Source organism: Saccostrea cucullata, unplaced genomic scaffold (genome assembly GCF_032062105.1).
Source record: "Saccostrea cucullata isolate Sc308-1 unplaced genomic scaffold, CSIRO_AGI_Scuc_v1 ctg1340, whole genome shotgun sequence".
NCBI lineage: Eukaryota > Metazoa > Mollusca > Bivalvia > Ostreida > Ostreidae > Saccostrea > Saccostrea cuccullata.
This window is the reverse complement of record NW_026938256.1, coordinates 27,024-47,860: the sequence shown is the minus strand read 5'-3', so window position 1 is coordinate 47,860 and position 20,837 is coordinate 27,024. Positions and strand designations below refer to the sequence as shown.

Sequence of the window (20,837 nt, the reverse complement as noted above, 5' to 3'; positions counted from 1 at the left end):
GAATATGTATTAATTAATATTCCAGTAACTGATTATTACTTGTGTACATTGACTGATATTAAATTAGCACAATTCTATGTTTATTATGTATAAAATATACCTATTGCTATTTTGTTAGCGTATTACTTATTGTTCTATTGATTGTGCGCTAAACGTCATTTTTATGTTATGAGTATGACGTCACATTACGTCCCGGCCCGGGTTAGCCCGACGGTATTATTACTGACGACTGTTGTAATTTTGAGGAGTGCTGATTTTTATATTGAAGAGAGTGAACGTGTTTAGAGGAGAGAGCGGTCTATATTTGACCTGTAAGCATTGTTATCATTGTTATGGATGTTTTATTGTTGTAATTAATAAACGGTTAAAACTGAAATCGATTCCTGTTAATTGATTCTGGGACTATTGGGCAACCGCCCGTTACATATTTTGGGGGCTTCGTCCGAGGGATATCGATTCTAGTTTAACTGTTGTTTTGTATTGTGTAGTATAAGGGGAAAAAAGCCAATGGCTTCAAATGAATCATTTTTACACAATTTGTCCAGTGGTTTTAATGGGTTTGTGAAATTATTCACACCGAGTTTCTTGATGCGCAGATCGACTACAGACGATAAGTCTGTTCCCCTAGATCAAAACAGATCTTTCGAGAATAACGGCGAATGTAGATACATGTCCACATGTAATAAATCAGTAACTAATAACAAACTTCAGAACTTACCCCTAGACATCAATTGTTCAGAGACCGAGTACGAGTCCGAGCGCGCATTTCATAGAATGTATGATCCGCCTCTTGTCAGTCATGGAAAGAACGATAACTCAGTCGTTAGACCTAAATCTTATCCAGACAATGCCCGGTGTTTTTCAAAATCAGATCATGAATTTAACACTTGTACTTGTCCGCGACGCAGAAATTGTAGTTCAATCACTGATCTTTCATCACAGAAACGTGATCCGTACCTCTTTCCAGATACACAAGTGCATGCGCACGCTGAATCAGATTTGTTTTCATGTTCACAAGAAAATTCTTCCCACTGTCTTGGTATGAATGAAGATCGTGTGATTTAAAACAACGAGTGTCAAATAGGAGAATAAATACTCCTGACATAGTTGAAACATTCACACATAATCCAAAACGTGAAAGAAACACAAGAAATCCCCTCGATTCTAAACATGTCGCGCCGTCAACATTTACAAATCACGTGACTCGGAGAGGCCCAAAAGGGGCAAATGTCGATTTTAATGAACACCCTTTCTACGATGAATTAGAAAATACAAACTTTGTAGAAAAGGCTGCAAATGTACAGAAAAGTACAAAGCTTGTAAATAGAAAGCCGAAAGAACCCGACACTTTTGACGGAAATAAAGTTGAATGGAATGATTATGTGTGTCATTTTGAGCAAGTGGCTGAGTGGAATGAATGGAATGATCATGAAAAAGCGCTTCAACTTCATGAGTCTAAGAGGTGTAGCCCAGCGCGTGTTAGGAGAATTACCCAGAGAAATTTTATGTCAGTACGAGCGTTAAAATCTGTATTAATGCAGAGATTCTGCCCACCTGAACGAGTTACAGCATATCGCTGTGAGTTTAGAAATAGACGTCGCAATCGCGAAGAATCAGTAGTCGAATATGGCTATGCGCTTAAGCGTCTCGCAAGCCGCGCATTTCCGTCTATACCTATAGAAATGAGAGAGAGTTTAATTGTCGAGCAGTATATTTCCGGGTTAGGGAATCAAGATATCAAAAGACACATTCAGTTCGCTCATCCGAGCACCCTGGATCGAGCTATATCTTTAGCTGTAGAGTTTGAGGCCTTCGAGGGTTCGCACAATTTACTACGGAAACCGAACGAGTCCGTTCATTCGAATGTTATGGCCTTGACAAACGAGGACATTCTGAAAAGAATATTCAGAAAACCTCATGTCATTCAAACCTTGAGACATCTAGACTTGACAGATTAGAGAATTCGATGAGAGATGTCAAAGAATCTCTAAAGAATTTATTAAATAAACCGGAAAGACCCAATCAGGTAGAGAAAACTGAACAGAGAAATAACACGCGCCCGCCTATCAAATCACGAGACTCTCAAAAGTTCACTTGTTTTAATTGCAATGAGGAAGGTCATATAAGTCGCAATTGTCCAAAGAAGAACTCAAGTGACGCGAGAAATGAGTCAGTTAGGACTCCAAGGACACAACAGTCCAAGGAGAATACTGATTTAAACTAGAACGAGCTGGGATGGAGGCCACAGGCTCAGCTCAGACAAACAATTGTGATAAAAATGTTGATAAAAATGAAAGGCCATTGAATAGCTTTAGATTAGCTGCTATTTCTCAACACTGCTGGTTTATAAAAGTTTCAGTAGGAAACTCAGATATTAAAATGCTTGTAGATACGGGTTCTGCGGTTACTCTGCTGTCGAAGCAGATATTTGATTCTTTGAGAAATGTAAAACTGGAGAATGAATCGTCTATTTTGACGACAGCTGACGGAGAACCTATGTCCGTATTAGGTCGCTGTACCTTGAATTTAGGGATCGCGGATGACGAATTCAGTCAATCGGTTATGGTAGCCGATTTAGGAAATCTCGAAGGAATTCTCGGATTAGACTTTTTAGCTCGTAATCATGTCACTTTTGATACCGGCAGAGGTGTTTTGACATTCAAAAATTTTGACTTGGCCTTAACAAATGAGTCAGTGTCAGAAAATTCGTGCGCTCGCGTTCAGTTAATTCATACATGTAAATTCCCGGAGAGTCAGAAATATTTCTGAAAGGGAAAATCAAAGGGAAATTGCCCGAAATTGACAGTATTTTAGAACCATTTGAAGGGTATATGGGTGAAAAACATGTCATTATACCAAAGTCAATAATAAAGTCAAAAGACTCAGAAGTGGTATTTTCTGTTTTAAACCCTACCCCAGAGACAGTCATATTAAAGAAAAACGCTTATGTTGCTTCTCTTGAGCCTGTAACAGAAATTTATCACCAAAAACAACAAGCGTCTAAAGACATTAGACAAGACAATCACGGACTGTTAACGAAAGACTTACCAGACCACTTAAGTTCTCTTATGTCTAATGTTTCTGACTGATTGTCAGCGGATGAGAAAAATAAACTTAAACAAGTTTTAGCTCAGTATTCAGATATATTTGTCGGACCAGATGGACGAGTAGGTCAAACAGACCTAGTCCACCACAAAATCAAGTTAAAAGATCAAACACCTGTTAAAATTCCTGCTAGGCGACTGCCTACACACCAACGCGAGATATAGCTAATGAAGAAATAGACAAAATGCTAAATCAAGGCATCATTGAGCCGAGTGAATCACCATGGGCAGCGCCCATCGTATTGGTCAAGAAAAAGGATAATACCACTCGATTTTGCGTTGATTATAGAAAATTAAATTTGAAAACAATCAAAGATAGCTATCCTTTACCGAGAATCGATGATTCTTTAGATTCGCTTTCAGGTGCTCAATATTACTGTACTTTAGATCTCGCTCAAGGATTTTTCCAAGTAAAAATGTCAGAGGAGGATAAGCCTAAAACGGCTTTCGCGACTCACCGTGGGCTGTACCAATTTCGCGTAATGCCCTTCGGATTGGCCAACAGTCCTAAGACATTCGAACGACTTATGGAACTTGTTCTAAACGGGTTGCAATGGGAACGTTGTCTCGTTTATCTTGACGACGTGATTGTCTTTGGTAAAACATTTACGGAAACTTTAGACAATTTGAAACTAGTTTCAAAATTTAAAAGTGCTAAATTAAAACTAAAACCCCATAAGTGTACGTTTTTCCAAGATGAAGTTCGATATTTAGGACACATTGTGTCAGTCGACGGAATAAAATGCGATGAAGAGAAAATCAAGGCAGTCAACGACTGGCCGAATCCTGAATCAGTGACCGATGTTCGAAGTTTTCTGGGTCTTGCGTCATACTATAGAAAATTTATTCAAAATTTTTCAACAATAGCCTTTCCATTAACGCAACTTACTCAGAAAAACAGAAAATTTTCCTGGACCGATGAATGCGACGAAGCATTTCAAAAGCTAAAAGAAGCTTTAATTTCCGCACCCATCTTGTCTTACCCCACACGTTTCGGTCAATTTGTGCTAGACACAGACGCAGTAATTCCGGCATCGGTGCGGTCTTGTCGCAAATTCAAGATGGCGAGGAGCGAGTCATCGCTTATGCTAGCAAGACTCTTTCTCGTTCTCAGCGGAGTTATTGCACAACATACCGAGAATTACTAGCTGTAGTTTCATTTGTGAAACATTTTAGATATTATCTGAGTGGTAAGAACTTTCTAATCCGGACAGATCATTCATCTTTAATTTGGCTCAAAAACTTCAAAGAACCGGAAGGAATCGTAGCGAGATGGCTCTCCTTACTCGATACTTACGATTTTCATATCGAACACCGCAAAGGAGTATCGCATGGTAATGCTGATGCGTTATCGCGTAGACCACGACGCAGATGTTTACGCGCTGAGTGTGACCAATGTGGAAAAGAGCAAGTTAGCTCTACGATTGTCAGTTCCGTAGATTTGAAAAATAGTTCAAACAAAGATGAAGAATGGCGAAGATATATCTAAACTTAAGAGTACTAGTATGGAAATGACAGCTCTAATACGAGAGCGACAGTTATTGAAAGTTGAAAATGAAATCTTATATCGAATGTGGAAAAACGAAAATGGTTTGACATATTTACAAACAGTTGTGCCTCGAGTTCTTAGAACCGAAATTTTGAACCATTTACACAATACAAAGTCAGCTGGACATTTAGGTCGAGAAAAGACCTTGGGTAAAGTTAGGGCTAGGTACTACTGGCCAGGGATGACAAGCGATGTATCTCGCTGGTGTCAGACCTGCCTTCCGTGTCAGCGTAGAAAACCCGGTCCAGGGTTGGGCAAATCGCCCATGAAACGCGAGCCAGTATATCGACCCCTACAGTGCGTCGCAGTAGACATAATGGGTCCTCTTCCTATAACAGACAAAGGCAATCAATATATTATGGTAGTCGGGGACTATTTTTCAAAGTGGACAGAGGCCTATCCTCTGTCAGACCACACTGCACAGACGGTCGCTGACAAGTTAATTTGTGAATTTATATGCCGATATGGTTCGCCTCTAAGAATTCATACAGATCAAGGGCGCGAATTCGAGTCAAATCTTTCCAAACGAATGTGTGATATTTTTGAAATAGAAAAATCTAGGACAACGCCCTTCCATCCCCAATCAGACGGGATGATAGAACGCTTCAACAGAACTTTGCAACAAATGTTAGCGATGTTTGTTAACGATTACAAAGACGACTGGGATGAACATTTACAATTTTTAACAATGGCCTATCGCGCTTCAGTACAAGAAAGTACTAAATGTACCCCAAACCTCTTAATGCTAGGAAGGGAGACTTCACTCCCTATATATAGACCTTATCACAGGGTCACCGACTCACCCTAATGACGCTCCTGTAGAATGTCCAATAAAATACGTCGAATGGTTTAAAGAAGCAATGCAAAACGCATTAGACTATGCACATGAAAATTCATAGTAGTTTTCAGAAACAAAAGCATTATTACGATACTAAATAAAAGATAAGGTCATTTGAACCAAAAACATAAGTACTACGTTGGTATCCACCGGAAGCAAATCAAAAACTTGGATTAGGGTGGACAGGGCCCTACGAAATTGTCCAGAAGTTATCAGACATAACTTATGAAGTAAAAAGATGTAGTGATGGAAAATTAAAAATAGTACACGTAGACCATTTAAAGTTACTTAAAGAGAAATTAGAGTCAGATGAGGGACAGGGGGTGGAATTTAACTTAGAGGACAATTTTGCAATTGCTGAGGATAGCAATGAGTCTGAGGAGGAAAGTGATGAAAGGGTTGAACCAAGACCAGAATCACCACGATTCAGTAGAAGGGGCAGACGCCTCAAGTCTAAAGTTATTTATAGTCCATAACTATAATACACTGGATTAAAATAAATATATATATTCATATTTAATTAACAATTAGTCTTTGTTGTTGGTGTTGTAGAGTCCATCGTAAGAATTAAGAGAGTAACAGTTATTCATTTACATAAGTCCATGAACATAGATCCATGAATGAAAAGTTGAACTCGTTGACATAGATTGTCCTAAATAAATATTGTTTTTATACTCATATGAAATGGGTTATAGTAGAAATTACTGTACGTAATACATGCATACATATGTAATTTGAAACCATGGGCTACTGCTTTCGGTTGTGTATCGACTGTATTTGTACATGTAAGCAATTGTTGATATTGGATGAGTGATTGAGTGATGCACGATTTTGTACGTTGTGAGAAACTTAGTGAAATGTATCCACTTGAACATTAGACTAGAGAAAGGTCTTGTTCAGGAATACCAGGTATAAAGTTCGGTTTTTGTCGTGTTTATGAATTTAAAAGTATGTTATTATTTCTTAGGATTTTTGTCAAGTTTCATCATGGACATTGACCCACAAGTGGATGTTCTAGACCTCATGGCTGAGGATGATTTTAACTTCGAAGAGTCCGTCTTTGAATTAGACATCCAGGAGTTTGGCTATGTTGCCAATATGCAGTGCCCCATTGCAGATTGCAATTTTCAAGGGACATTCCCATCGAGGGCGAAATTCCAGCGCCATTGGGAAGAGTGTCACGTTCGGGAGGTTCAGAAGTGGGCGTGCCCTCACCAAGGATGCCATGCACTGGTCAGAAGAAAATCAGACATGAAGAGTCACCTGAAATTCATACATAAGCAGACTAATCCTTCCATCCTTGAGGCCACTATTGCCAAGGCAACCAGCCAGATGGTTAGGGCCACGAATTATATCGACCCTGGACTGTTGAAATATAACTTCCGTCGTGCCCAGACTTCCCAGACAGCCGGCGTTTCTTCCTCCACAGCAGAACTTGGATTCCCCTCGATGGCGAACGTTGCTCCCGGAACTGTGGTGATTCCTCCCCCGGTGACTGAGCCGTCCTCTTCGTTGGATTTGTCTTTGGCGTTGGCACCGTCCTCTTCGTCGTTGGAACCATCTTCTTCGTCGTTGGAACCGTCTTCTTTGGCGCTGGCACCGTCCTCTTCGTCGTTGGAACCATCTTCTTCGTTGGCACAGTCGTCTTCGTCGTTGACACCGTTATCTTGTTCGTTGGTGGAGTCGTCTTCTTGCTCGATGGTGGAACCTCTTCTTTCTTCGATGGAACCTGCAACAGTAGCGACGCAGACTGACTTCAAGAAAATCTCCGTTGCCGATTATTTAAAGAAACCCCAGTCCAGATCTACACAAACTCTTTCGTATTGTGATGATGATTTTTATATCCCTCCCATACCTTCCACTGAGGACTCGCTTCAAATGTATATCGTTAAACTGGGTAGCCAGATAGATAGGATCGCCCGTGTGCGTTTGGTGACGAAGGAGCGCTTAGAACAACTTCAAAAACCAGGATCGTCCCTCCGAGAACTGGAAAGCGAGAACCGCGCACTGAAGAGAAAGATATCGGAACTCCTGGAGCGCGAGGAACTTTTTCCAGAACAGTAAACAGTGAAACATTAGTATTATAAGTGTAATTCATATTGTTAACTTTAAATTATGAACTTGAATCAGTTTCATATTGTTCACTAGGTGAAAAAAGTGGCTTCCCATCATGGGAAACTTTATGGAAACCACATGGAAACCTCAAGTTTACATCATGTTTCCCAGTGGTTTCCGTAGCGGATGCTAGGTTATTCCGCCAAGTTTCCGTGACACGGAAACCCCCTACGCTCCGATTCCATAAGGTATCCCGAACCACGGAAACCTCTGTAAACCTGAAGTTTCCCGAACATCCATGTAGTTTCCCGTAATGGGAAACCTGAAGATTCCACTGGTTTCCAGAATCAGGAAACTTGATGGAATCGGAGCGTAGGGGGTTTCCGTGGAATTGAAACTTGGTGGAATCTTTAGGTTTCCTTTTACGGGAAACTACATGGAAGCTCGGGAAACCTCACGATTCCTAAAGTTTCCTTGACTCAGGAAACCATATGGAATCGGAGCGTAGTGGTTTCCGTGGAATGGAAACTTGATGGAATCTTAAGGTTTCCTTATACGGGAAACTACATGGAAGCTCTGGAAACCTCACGATTCCTAAAGTTTCCTCGACTCCTAGACTCAGGAAACCATATGGAATATGAGCGTAGTGGTTTCCGTGGAATGGAAGCTTGATGGAATCTTAAGGTTTTCTTTTATGAGAAACTACATGGAAGCTCGTGAAACCTTATGATTACTGAAGTTTCCTTGACTCAGAAACTATATGGAACTTGTGTAGCACTTTCTGTGTGGCGGAAACTTGGTGGAATTATCTGGAGTCCCATTCCTGGTGGAAATTACTGGGAAACTTCAAGATTCCCTAACTTTTCTAAAGGAAGCAATGTGAAATAATGCGTATTCTTTTAAAAATCTATCTAAAAAATTTATTACATGTAAAAGAAAAAAGCATTACCATTTTATATGTTTAATAATTCATTTGATGTACAAAAACTGTAACTGAATTTTACAATGATATCAAAATATTAAATAAATTCATATATCTTAGATAAACAATGGAACAGTCTTTCACATTTAAGTCCATTCATAAGGGTCATTAAGTACTTCTTTCAACATCAGTTTCCTGGTTTTCTTCACATCACCTATGATCTGCAATATTCATACAAAATTATTATATGATGTCAGAATTATAATGCTTATTCAAAAAATAGAATAAAATTCTTTGTCAGTATTCTCTAATTCTACTGGGGGTCGTAACATAAGGGTTACTCAAGTCTAAGGCCATACTTATGAAGATCTCATGCTATTATTTTTCTAAGTTACTCTCTTGAATATAACTTAGAAATCTGAAAGATCAGTCAATGTCCTTTAATATACCAATATCAATAATTACTTTCCATGACCATGATACATATGATTTAAGCATTTAATGTATCTCTTTAATATTTAATGCTTTATGATAAGTGAAAAAAAATAACATAATATAAATTGTTTTCAGCCTTATTATGTCATTGAGAATATATTACTACATGTATCTCATACTAAGAACCCTGCTTTAAGTTTGATTAGTTTGAGAGAAAACATACTCTTTATAATAACAAAAATATTAGGGAGAGATTTTTTTTTATTTTGATATTTGACCTAGAAATTGGTTGAAGATCATTGCAGACCCTCCACCCCATTGCACAAAAGCTAGATTACACCAGGGGAGAAATATACTCTGGACTACGATTTTAAATAAAGATATACAGTAGATTTTGATACTGACCTTTGACCTAGAAAATTAGTCCAAGGTCACTCTTCATCCTCTATCCACAGGCTCTCTGTAGTTTAAGTTTGAGAGAGAAATATGCACAGAACAAGTGATATCAGATGGAGTGATGGGTAGACACTGTCTTAGGGCATGCACAGAACAGGACCTAAAAATAATGCAATATATATGTATTACAGTATATATACACATGTACTTGTATGTTAATGATTTATCATATGCTGCATTGGACACATAAGATTTTATCATGGTTTAAGTATACATGTATCTTATGAGTAATTTTATACCGGTATTGCATGTGCGCTCAGTTTATTTAAGAAATAAATAACAAGTTTATAAACTTCAATGGGAGAGATACCACAAATGTATATATAAACAAGTAATTTAATTTTTTTTTTTTTACATATATTGACCAACATTATTTACATCCATTCATCATATTCATGAATTGGCTGATCAAAATTCAGTCAGTTTTAGATCTATATGATATACCATAAAGGACTTTCACATTTACAAAAGTTATTCCCCTTCGCAGGGTCGATCTGGGGTCAACCGGCTTAAGACGCTGTTTTCCCTCTTTAACCGTATCAACTTTGAGGGACAATATCTTAGAAATAAAATCTGTATGAACATATTCATTATGATTTTCATGTTGCCCCCATACTCTGGCAAAAATAAAACAATAAAATCTAACTGACAGATACAGATCGTAATTGTCCAATATTTCTGAAGATTGAAAATATTAACAAGTAACTTACAAAGGACAAAGTGGGGAAAATGAGCGATACGCCGACAATTGGAGAAAACTCTTAGGAATGTGAAATTCGTCTATTGGTGATGACAATTCCTGTTTTAATGTCACTGAAAAATTAAGAGACATTAAAAATTTAAGCCCTATTGTCATACACGCATCCTGTTTTTTCATCCATATAACCTTTTAGTATCATAAAATTTACCAAAATTTAATACTTCAAATAATTTCATTGAATATCTATAAAATAAAAGAAACTCTAAAAACTTAGTGACTTGCAGAAATTATTCCTTGGAGAGAAAAAAATCTATCATATTTCATATAAATATGTGCATAATGAGTCTTATTTTTATTCATTTAGAACATATGGTATGTGCCTCATTTCCCCAAGAAATTTTCAAAGACAATGGACTATCTGTAAGCAGAAATCATTGCTGTTTACTTACATTGGAAAAATTTATGAAAATAATGCTAAAAATAATTTAATCTATTAAAAATAATCTAACTGACTGTAAAATAACATTTTTCAAAATCTTAATCTATGGGCAGATCACTCTAACTTCATAAAACTACCTGATATTAAAGTAGAACTCTTTAGTGTGCAGTTTTTAGAGCTTCCTTTAAGTAATCAAAATACTGACCAGCAAGAAATCAGTTAATAAGCATTTCCTTTTTTTCATTCAAATTTTTGGAGAGATCTCAGAGTTTTTTCCTGTTCAATTCAGGTTCGAGATGACAAAGTTTTATTGAAGTGTATGTATACTATTATAGAACTGACTGTATGTCAGTCATAGCAATACACACATAACATGGAGGGGGCAAATTGTTTCAGCCCTAGCTTTTACATAAAACTTCTTGTAGCTCACAGCTGATATACCATAGTTCAGTATTTAAATAAAATTTAGAATCTTTATTTTTTTCAGGCAATTGTCATATACATACGAATCATGAATGAATTACCACTTACCAAATGACCACATCCTGAATCATCATACATTTTCTATGATTTTATCTCACTGGTTTTCTTTTAAAGTCACACAGTTTTCTTCTCTCTGAAATGATAAATTATGTCCAGGTACTATTGCATTCTAATTTAAACTAATTATGTAATAGCATTAGCAACAACCGGGATGGAAGAAAAAATAACCAGAAGTCTCTGTCGAGACTGTAGCTCTACTGGTTTGTACTTATCAAAAACTGATGCACAGAATTATGTATCTTAGTATAGTCTACTTGTGTGCCAAGTTATATTGAAATCAGACTAAAATTTAAGGAGGAGTAGTGTTTGCAGACAGACGGACGGACGCCGGATGCATTACTATCACATAAAAACAAGATGAGCTTGTGAAACACAGCAACAAAGTTCGAAAAAGCAATTTTTTTAGCATACAGGTCACAGTCAAGATCACATAATCATTGTCCTTGTTGCCATTTGAAAGTACTTCATTAGTGGAGTATGCATACTAAATATGAAGCCACTATCTCATATAGTTCTAAAGTTATGATGAAGGTTTAAGTTGACAACAGACACACAGACAGACACACAGATATACAGATATGGCAAAAGTTTGAACATTATAACTTGGTATACACACAGCCACTACGAGGTATCAAGGGTAAAATTCACAGCACAGCGGGACTGCATTTTGACTTCGAGGGATCAAGGGTTTCGAGAGATCAGGAGTTCGAGAAATCAAGAGCGAATCTGCTTAGTTATATAGTGGAAAAAATCGGGACCAGAGACTCACTTCAAGCGATCAAGAGCTTCCGAGAAATCGAAGTTCAAGCCATCAAGAGTTACCTATATATACAGATATAAGAAGCATGTTATTATTTCCAATTTTGACCTAATGACAGCTAAATCTGTTCAGTAAGACAATACCGTGTACATGCATGTATGTAAGTAGTTTTATTGTGCATGGTTATTTACTTATTTTCTTGATCTTCTCAACTTGAAGTGTTCTGTATTTTATTACCAAGTTTGTAATAAACATAATGAAACATACCCTTTTCCACATCACATCCTGTATCAGACCTTCGACCAATATCAGCCCTAGGGCCTCTGTCCCTCTGGCTGATATTGGTGTCTAGGGCTAGGATGTGATGTGGAAAAGAGTATGTATTATTCGCTATACATTGACCTACTCAGGTCAATAATTGTGAAAAAACTGATAATTCAAGCTGATGATTCATTTGCATTTCTTGACATACTATCAATATTAATTCACTATTAGGCTTTTCTTCTTTTACATCTTCATCTCAACAGGTTAGACATTACAAAAAAATCTTTTGAGCAGTAAACTACTTCAATAAACAATAAAACAAACCTAATCTTTTCAGAAAAGTGGACAGGCTTTCACCTACATTCACTTTTTTATGTATATTTTCCCTCCATATCATCGTCATGCATATGATTAAGGGTTATGCTATTCGCTACAATCTATTCCAACTGTTCTGATGAGGATATCCTTCATGAATAATCGGATAAGCTGAGATTGAAGACACTTTTTGTAAAAATATCGATGCTTTCATCAAAGTTTTGAACCAAAAATATTTAATTTATACCTTGCCATAAGTCGTAAGTTCCAAAACCGAAAAGTCAGAAAACACATGTATTCAAACCGGATGTTCTGCAGTCTGAATTTAACTACGAAACCATGCTCGGTGTAACTATTATCATCCGGATAATTTGAGCGGGGTTAAAAATATTTCCGAAATGTATTCATTTATATATAGAGAGGGAACATACATATGGAGCATACATTTTAATAAACATAATAAAAGGCGAAACGTTGCCATTTTACAACATACAGCATGCACATGCACGGTGCCTTTGGGGCCTCCATAATCTAAGTTATGCTATATCACTGTCTCAAATTTCTCTCTCTCTCTCTCTCTCTTTCTCTCTGCAATATATACACTTAACAATTTAAAACTTAGGTATCCAAGTTTTCAAAATGGCGTCAGAACAAAAGTTGCCTCCGATGGTGAAGATTTGTTGTTGCCAAATATTACAACTATTTACCGTAAAAAGTTAACAAAAATATACGTACACTAATCCTTCATCGTTGGCCATTGCAATTATCACAGTCTTAAAGACACTGGGTGGTGAAACCATCTTAACTTTTCACATTTACCAGCTGCTTACACCTTCTTCTTCGTCCTTCTCGATCCTCCAAAAATGGCGCCTCGGGAAATTGACCAATGAAATAAAGCGCCTACAGAGCGATGCAGGATGGGAAATATAAACTGTTTACATTCACTATGATTAAGTGTGATTATGAGATCTTATATTAGAATTTAATTAAGTTTTCCCCTTTTCATGGAATAAAAAGAGGGGCTCCTAAATATTTTTGCCGATATGATGTGTAGGCCTAGTATATTTAGAAAAAAAGGGGTTAAATACATGAGGCAAGAGCAGAAAAAAAATTGTTTCTTGCTTGACACCTCAACTTATTTGCCTTCGGGATATGGGTTTCGGGGCTTGGTTGTTGGTAGTGGCCGTCCTTGCTGAAAGTAACCCCCCCTCTCCCCGCTTATTTTAACTGTTACATGTATGATTATGAATTTATAATGTCACACCAAAAGATGTTAAATGTTTAAAAGCACATTTTTTTTTATTGTGAACTTTCCACAGGAATCCTAAAAGGCATGAAAATGAGCTACAATTATAATATGATTATCAAGAACAGTTTTTTTTAATTTCAGTAGTGATGATTGAAAAGTTCGGTGATTAATAATTCATTGCTAATAAATTGTTGTGTTGTTTTTTTGGTTTTTTTTTTTTTGGGGGGGGGGTTAAATTACTAATTGAACTCCCTCCTTTTCGGGGTTTAATTAGATTTTGAGCCTGCTATCAATATTACTGGTGCACCTGGTAGACTTTTCTCTAATTGCTACATGTACATTGTACTTTAAACTCCTTGGCCTTTAGCTAAAAAAATTTCCCACATCATTTTATCACGTAAAATTGTTAAATGAATCAGAATGTTGAAAACCTTTTTCTTAGGTGAGTTATATCTCTATAGGTGGAACAAAACTAACATCTAATCAAAGGCAGGAAAATATAACAGTATTTTAATTCAGTATTTTAGTCGTGATTGGTATAAGTGAAGTCATGGGAAAGATTATGTCGAAAGTCATCTATACTCGTTGATGTGCAGGGCTGTACTTATGCATACAGCTTTAGCTGCCCTGTATTTCTTTTAATGTTTTTTTTTTCGTTAAGAAATCTGGTAAGGTATGCTAGTAAAAATAAAATCCCGGTTAGTTTACTACTCTAACGGAAATTACATTCCTACAGGCCTGAGGATCGAGTCTATTTTTTTTAAAAAAGAGTAGCATGTCGGCGAATAAAAATAAAGTAGTGTACAACATAGATAAAGAAATGTTTGTTGAAGTATTGACAAACTTCATACCTTTATAGAATGAAATCAACAAAAACTGCACAAAAATACAATCGTGACAATTGTACAATGAATTAATTATACAATTAATTCTTTTAATAGATTGCCTTAGCATGCACTACTTTAAAAGCCATTGTTCTTAAGAAAAACAAAATCATGCAAAATATTATAGACTTTTCTTTATCTAGAGCAATGGCCTTTGGAGAAAAAAAAATGGCTGAAAATTTTAAAGTTTCTTAAATATAATGTATGTGCATTAATTAGGACCCTACATTGTAATTTCATGCGAAAAGTGCAGGCGTTTACTACACGGGGATCTGCGTACATATTTAAACAAAAAAAGGGGGAAAAAGTTTATGTGATGAATTATATTATAAACATTTATCTAATAAATCCTTTGTAGTACGTTAGATTACAAATTTCACACAAAAACCTATCAACAATATTAAATACAGTTTTGATTTCACATTGATCTATTAACGTCATTCTGATTTAATATAATTATACACGAGGACAATTAAGATCTATTCAATACCTATAGAAAATTATTTAATTTCTAAAGAGGATAGTTTTATTTTAAATCAGTAATGAAAATTGAAATAAAAATTCTAAATAGTTTGTTCTTTCATTGAACTTCTTAAATGTAGGTTATTTTATAAATATGTTCTCTTGTGTAACTTTATTTATGGAATATACAATTTTTTAAATGATAAAAGAAACATGAATCATCATCTTAATTTAAAAGAAATTTCGGTCGGAGACTGTGTGTGTACATGCTCGACAACAGCCCAATGTTCCCTTTAGGTACAAAACCGTCTCAATTCACATAGAATATACAAAAAATACACAGTGACAGGTGTCTTCGAGGCACGTGTCTCCACCTGAAATGGCACGTGAGGACAGGTATCCCTAATTACACAGGCCGACCATAGTGACTTTTTCAAAAGCGTTTTTTTTTGGGGGGGGGGGGGGGGGGGGGCTTCTCAGGGAAAAAATGAAAAGCAACCCACCCACCCCCATTAATAAAAATAATATTCACTATTAATAGTAAAATACTAGTATGATAATACTCAGCCCCAAGCCAATTCGATGAATGATTCTTATCTGACCAGTTTATATTAATATATTAATTCATATTAAAACAAAATCTTTATCACTTTCTAAACTTGTATTTAAAAACTTGAAACACTAAGAATGTAATTTTGACAAACCAACTGAAGTATTTTTTTCCTGACGGATTACCCCGGTATATAAGAAATGCCAACCTCTGGTATCTAACACAAATGCCTGGTAAGGTACCTTGATGTCTTGTGAATACATGTAATTATGTAAAAACAATTCTTCAATGTCAATAGCAAAATATTGGAAAAAAAAATAATTATTTTATTGAGGAACGTCTCACCTGTCCTTAATCAGTAATCGTAACTTGACATATTTCTTTATTTACTTTTTAATCGATCTTTTTAGTAAACCTTTTCTATAAATAATTTCATTAAATGTACCCTTCCTTAGCTCTTCCATTTTTTCAAAGGAACATTCATCATAGACAGCTTCAAGAAAGTGGGATCGGAAATGATTGATTTCTACATAACTGCATGCACTTACTTTTTTCTATTCCACTTCACGCATTATATACGAGTTTACCAAAACTTATGTGATAAATCAAATTCAAAATTAAATTAAATTAAATAAAATTCAGTTAAATAAAATTAAATTAAAATTGAATTGCGTTCACGGTGCTGAAATATTAAATTAATCACACAGAAATACACATCTAGTTATTTTAATTGTTTGAAGTTAATTATTTTGATACAGCATGTAAACACTTTTGAAATATTTCTATAATTGGTAAGAATATGGTAACATAATTAAATATTTAACTTTTTGTAAAATAAAAGGTAGGTGGGTTAGTATTGAGAGATACTTTCAAAGTTTCCCTGCCTGGGAAACATGGGGAAAACTACACATTGGTGGCTTCCATGTCGGGAATCTGTATGGAAACCACTGAGGCATGTTTACATGGTTTCCTATCTTGGGAAACTTACGGGAAACCACAGGTTGGTTGTTTCCATATCGGGAATCTACATGGAAACCACCGGGGCATGTTTCCATGGTTTCCTATCTTGGGAAACTTACGGGAAACCACAGGTTGATTGTTTCCATGTCGGGAATCTATGTGGAAACCACCGGGGTATGTTTCCATGGTTCCTATCTTGGGAAACTTACGGGAAACCACAGGTTGATTGTTTCCATGTCGGGAATCTATGTGGAAACCACTATGTGGTTTCCATAAAATGGAAACTATATGGAAACTACTGATGTCACGATTCCCATATGTTTCCATCGGGTTTCCAAATTTGGGAAACCTGGCTTTTCATCCTGTGGTTACTGTTTGCTTTAACATTTTTATAACTTAACTACTAGTATTTATTATATACTATGAGATATGTATATGTCTTATTGCTCATTATGACATGTCAGTATCCTTAATTATGCTTTTATGTGTAGCATTAATACTTGTCAAGTTTTTCATTAAATGTCCATTGAATATTCGAACTAATACTAGTAATTTAGACTAATGTACATGGTACATTAGGTCTTGGGAAGGGGGGAGTGTGACGGTTGATATCTTTATTGAATATGTATTAATTAATATTCCAGTAATTGATTATTAGTTGTGTACATTGACTGATATTAAATTAGCATAAATCTATGTTTATTATGTATAAAATATACCTATTGCTATTTTGTTAGCGTAATAATTATTGTTCTATTGATTGTGCGCTAAACGTCATTTTTATGTTATGAGTATGACGTCACATTACGTCCCGGCCCGGGTTAGCCCGACGGTATTATTACTGACGACCGTTGTAATTTTGAGGAGTGCTGATTTTTATATTGAAGAGAGTGGACGTGTTTAGAGGAGAGAGCGGTCTATATTTGACCTGTAAGCATTGTTATCATTGTTATGGATGTTTTATTGTTGTAATTAATAAACGCTTAAAACTGAAATCGATTCCTGTTCATTAATTCTGGGACTATTGGGCAACCGCCCGTTACAATAGTATGGACAGACAATCTAAATACATTACTCAAAAACGACCAGATCTCTTGATAAATAATTGCACATTTAAAAATATACTTTCATTTTCAGAAATACTGATCGAATTATCTCCCCATAATAGAACAAGAGTGTTTACAATACGTAAATTTATCATTCTAAAAATAGCATTTGAACAAGTCGTTTCTTGGGGAAGTGTAATTCGCACAAGAAAAAAAGAAATGATATGCGTCTTCTATTTTTCCACAAGTGCATAGTGGACTGTTTATAATATTACACCTAAATAAGTCTTTATTTAGAACACAGTTGTGTCTTAATCTAGTATGAATTGCACTCCAATAACGATCACCAAAAGGAAAAAAGGTTGGGGTAGGTGTTTCCTGAGAGTTTACACAATTTTTGAAGGAACCGATTGTATTGGATTGTCTTGTTTCAAGAGATAAAGAATTCCATTCCCTTATTGTAATTGGAACAAATGATGATTTATAAATATTTGATCTACACTTAGGGATACAGTAATTTTGTGATTGTCTTGTTACGTAATTTGATTCTTCTGATCGAATGTTTGGAAATATTTCTTTCAAATACTCGGGTACCATTTTATGAAATATTTTATACATAGTTGTTCTTACTTTGGACATTCGTCTAACAGCAAGTGGTTCCCCACATACATTCTAGATTCAAAGGTTCAAGATTAGGGCGTCTAATAGTGCGCAAGCAGTCAGATGCATATATTATTACACCGCCCCCATGTGAGTTTATATCTTTACGAAAAATTGAGCTAAATCCATCAATAGGAATGTCTTCGTTTAAAATGGTAGCATCAAGATGGGTTTGTGTGAAACATAAAATATCGAAATCTGACACAATACTCAGAAACTTATCAAACTTGTTTCTAATACTTCTTACATTTAAATGAAAAATGTCCAGTGTGGATTGGGTACTTTGAGATGGTCCCAGATTTGTCTCTATGTCGCCTGACAACAATATAAGGAAATACATAATTTGAAACACATAATTTAAAAAAGTATTGTCTTGTGCCCCCTTTGACAGTAAGCATTTAGTATTTTGTAAAATATACTTAAGACACTCAATAAGAAAATAAACAAAATCATTAAATCGTAGAACATAGAATAGCAGTGATTTTGATGTACATCTACATTTACAATAGAAAAGTCCAATTGCTGCTCGATATTGTTCTATTGTATTAGCCATTATCAAGACATAAGGAGAAGTGTTGAGCAATCTTTGAACCAGCCGCAAGGAGACATATAATAAGAAAACATGCAATTTTATTTGTATGACCTTTGGTTAAAAACAAAAACGAAAAAACATTGAAAAAAAGTTTGGGTAAAAAGAAATCAAAAATCAAAAAAGAACAGAACAAGTCGCTAGGCAAAACAAAAAAGCCTATTGACAGCTACTCGGTCCATCATTGAAAAAACTGAGTACACTGATACACATACTGCTACATGTAAGAGCAGCATGTTTTAGACGCTTTGAAGGAAAAAATAAGGGGAACAATTTATTAAGTTACTGTAATATGCAGTGAAAGTTTACAAAACCATTATTTTGTATGCAATGAAATACAATTTAACTTGCATTAAAAATGCATTTTATGAAGAAATACATTAATAGCAGCTAAACAAAACTGAGTCTACCAAAAAGGAAAAAAAAAACGAAAACAAAATCATCTCTATATATTCTAATACTCGGATTCCGCACCTGGAGCAATAGGGTCAAGGTCATTAAAGGTGCGGATCAGGTGTTTCGGGCCCTCCTTCTCGATCTTAACAAAAATGCGTCCGTCGTTCGTCCAGTATGAGTTTCTAGCTTCTGCTTGTTTCGCTTTTGACAGCTCGTGTACAATACTTTGACGGTACCTGGTTAGGTCTTCGGTTACAAAATAGGACGTGCCCTTGAGTTTTCGTTTCGCAGAATAAACATTGTTTTTTACTTTCCAGTTTTTGAATTTACAAATGATTTGAATATTTCCGTTGGCGTTAGGTTTACCGATAGGGTGGGATCGGGAAATGTCGTCCTCCTTTATATCAATGTTCAATTTGGATTTGCATAGATCTATCACCATTGCATCAGTATCTAAGTAGTTCCCTGTTTGGTTTTGAACAGCTGGCACTTGGCAGTTATGGAATCTTAGAGAGGTCCTCCTGCCATATTGTTCTAGATCATCCACTGATGTTTCTAAATCCCATATTTGGTTTTGGAGATTGGCATTTGTTTTGTATGCCTCCTTTAGTTGATGTTTTAAATCCTTGATCTCTTCAGCTTGTTTGGCTATTGTCAAGTTTAGTTGGTTGAATACTGATTCTACAGCCTTTTCTATGGTTGGTGTTCTAGCACTTACCAATACAGGGACCAGCTGAGACATAACATTCTGATCACACATAGCTGAATAAATCAGGCCTGGTAAACTGTATGTTTGGCCCTGGATTGTATGAGAGGGGGGTTGGGGGGGGGGGGTTGGGCAATGGGGATAGGCTCTGTAGTTGATGAATGAGAGTCTGCTTGACTAACACTAACAGAAGCACTTATAGGTGTATCCTCAGGTGCAATGGTCGACGAATTTGAGATAGTGGTCATCTCAGAATTGTCTTTCATAATGTTCACACTGCCCTGTTTACCAGAAGTAATTGAAGAATTCAGATCTTGGAGAGATGTAGACAGAAACCTTCTGCGAGATGTTTTGTTCTGATTTTCAGATGGACTGCTAAGTTTTCGTTTTGAATTTTTTGATTTTTTGTTAGAACCATTATTGTTGGAACTTGACATGAGTTCATCTCACACAAAAGCACAGGAAGATTTGGTTTTAAACTTTGTCAATGAAGTTTTTACTGAAGATATTTTTATATAAATTCATCTGAGACAGCTTTGCGAAGTGATATATCAATGAATTATCAATTTTCACACACAGAAATAAAACATACCACCGTTTTTTTCCTCTCGACCGAGACTAAACGTCGACACTAGACGCCATCTTGATTAGCATTTGACCGGAAGTGTAAATGATGCAAAGCACATGGCCGCAATGGCGGCGAAAGAAAGTCCCCAAACAACCTGCAGTCTAATAGCAGTCATTTGCTTAAAATGCGATCATGTCGATAGCAAAAATCTAATGTTAAACGAGTGGAACTCCACAACATTGGAGTCCCTCTTTTACAGAATACATCCTCCGGGTGCTAAGGGAAGAAACTTCGCCGTTTTCTGTAGTGTGGAACTTCAACCTGGTACCAAACAAGGGTTTGAAATAGAGTGCCCTGCTGGGCTAACTGTGGGGGAAATTGTCAAGA

General features: G+C 36.1%; 1 long non-coding RNA gene across 4 annotated transcripts; it reads right to left on the bottom strand.

The window, feature by feature from the left end:
* Nucleotides 1–8,527: 8,527 nt before the first annotated feature.
* Nucleotides 8,528–13,683, bottom strand: LOC134249852 (uncharacterized). Of its 4 annotated transcripts, none has more exons than XR_009988371.1 (5): nucleotides 13,116–13,683; nucleotides 11,030–11,114; nucleotides 10,070–10,172; nucleotides 9,309–9,459; nucleotides 8,528–8,689 (listed from the first exon to the last, which is right to left on the bottom strand). It is a non-coding gene; the product is annotated as an uncharacterized LOC134249852 (long non-coding RNA). The 4 variants fall into 4 exon arrangements; XR_009988373.1 differs by lacking the exon at nucleotides 13,116–13,683 and adding an exon at nucleotides 12,628–12,671; XR_009988372.1 differs by lacking the exon at nucleotides 13,116–13,683 and adding an exon at nucleotides 12,390–12,589.
* Nucleotides 13,684–20,837: the final 7,154 nt, after the last annotated feature.